The sequence below is a fragment of the Nycticebus coucang genome, chromosome 7 (assembly GCF_027406575.1).
Source record: "Nycticebus coucang isolate mNycCou1 chromosome 7, mNycCou1.pri, whole genome shotgun sequence".
NCBI lineage: Eukaryota > Metazoa > Chordata > Mammalia > Primates > Lorisidae > Nycticebus > Nycticebus coucang.
Genome location: NC_069786.1, coordinates 95,885,867 through 95,888,029, shown reverse-complemented (window position 1 = coordinate 95,888,029; position 2,163 = coordinate 95,885,867). Strand labels below are relative to the sequence as shown.

Below are 2,163 nucleotides of genomic sequence, written 5' to 3'. Positions count from 1 at the left end.
TGTGTTTGTTAAGTAAAGTTCAAGTTGTAGTTAAGTCCTTCACCAAGGAGGTGTGCCAAATGCCCCTATGCCATGCCCTCTTTCTGAACAATTGCCAAGATATAGAAACAACTCAAGCACCCATCAACTCAGGGATGGATAAACCCCCAAATTTTATCTATTTATGTTTTGATCATCCTAAATTGTTTATTAGGTATGAATTTTACAAGAATTACTTATGTCAGTGGCACTGGTGGAGCTGGAGAGTACTACGCCTTCTCTAAGCTGTGCAGCAAGAATCACCAATAGTGTGGTGGGGCTTATGGCCCTTTCCAAGCCACAGCTCTTGTGGCCTGCAGATGTCAACCCATGCATTTCCCTGTGCTTGTGGTCTGGATGTCAGGACATCCACTGGATGTCAGGATTTCTTCTGATAGCTTTATGGAATGGATCAATGAGGATAACCTCAAAAAATTTGTCCGCCAAATCTTCATCAACCCAGTAAAGATTCAGGACTCTTAAAGTACACAGTGGTACCCAGCTCAGTCTTTGATAATAGACTGAAGGCTTCAAACAAACTTCAGCTGCTTAACACCATGATGGACAGCCTTGCCATAGGTTGCACCCTTAGGAACTGGACGTTAGTGGCCACTACAGAGCACATCAGTCCTATATATGACACAGCCTTGCTTGGGTTGCTATCCTAGTCTGGGAGCTTTATGTAGCCAGGTGGGGCAGGGAGCCCTGGGGAGTGCAGAGAGCTGGTGATATGGCCAGCAGCGGATCCTCAGAAGAAAGCACATTACATCAGACTGCTTCTTCCCCCATAGCTCCTGGTTGTATTTGGATGCACCCATCTTGGCTTACCTGATGGCTGCCGCCAGGTAAAAAGGAGAGAGCTTTTCTCCCCAAAAGCCCCCCAAAGTTAAAGAAGACTTTCAAACATTAAGAAAAGTTGAAAGAATTTTAGAGTTCCTACCTCTATACTCAACTACTAGAAGCAGTTAATGACAGATTACTACACTTGCTTTATCATATCTTTATCTTCCTATTAATTCTTCTATCCATTTAGTAATCTATCTTATTTTGATGCCTTTCAAATTAAATTGCAATGTAAGTTTAGTCGCTTCTAAATATTTCACTACACATATAATTAAGACGGCTTCAATATTTGTAAATCTCTGCCCTTAAACTCCTAGTAGAAACTACTGTCATGGTACTTAATTATAATTTTTTTCTCCCTAGGGTATTATGTCCAGTTTTAGAATTTTATAAAATTTCTATAGCATAAAATTTTTGAGATACATCTGTGTTGTCGTATGTGGCCTTACTTTGCTCATTTTTGCTGCTGAGTAGTATTTCGCTGTGTGAGTACACCACAGTTGGTTTATCAAAACTTCTACTGAAGTATATATGAGCTATTCCAGTTTCTCACTATTATGAATAAAACTGCTATGAATATTCTTTATAAGTTTTTTTTTTTTTTTTTAGTTACTGTTTTAATTTCTCCAGGATTAATGCTTCGGGGTCAAATTGCTGCTCATAGAGTATACTTAGTTTTGCAAAAAAATGCCAGATTTATTTTTGCAAAATGTTTGCTGGCGTTGTTACCCATAATGTGTGAGAACTTCAGTTGCTCTACATCCTTGCCGTATTTAGGGCTGTCAGTCTGTTTGATTAAAGCCATTCCAGTGGATGTGTATTGGTATCTCATTGCAGTTTGGGTGCAATTCCCTGGTGATTAGTGATGTGTAGCATTTTTTCAAGGGATTATTGGTCATATGTATACAAGTTTAAACGTCTTTGCTGCTTTACTTTTTATTGTCTATTTTTATTTTGTAGAAGTTCTTTATTTTTCCTAAATATTATTGCTTTATCAGATACTACATATTTTTTTTGCATATTTCCTCACACTCAGTGAATTCACTATTAATTTGGGGGAATTTGTTTTGTTTTGCCTTTAGACAGAGTCTCACTGTGTTACCCTGGGTAGAGTGCCCTGGCACCATAGCCCATAGCATCTGCAAACTCCTAGGCTCAAGTGATTCTTTGGCCATAGTCTCTGGAGTAGTTGGGACTGCAAGTGCCTGCTGCAATGTCTGGCTAGTTTTTCTGTCTTTTTTTTTTTTAGTAGAGATAGAGTCTCATTCTTTCTCAGGCTGGTCTCGAACTCCTAAGCTCAGG

The 2,163-nt window shown here is 39.1% G+C and overlaps 1 pseudogene; it reads right to left on the bottom strand.

Annotated features, from left to right (window-relative positions):
* Window positions 1-215: 215 nt before the first annotated feature.
* LOC128589755 (60S ribosomal protein L15-like) lies at window positions 216-836 on the bottom strand (annotated as a pseudogene).
* Between the last annotated feature and the right edge of the window lie 1,327 nt (window positions 837-2,163).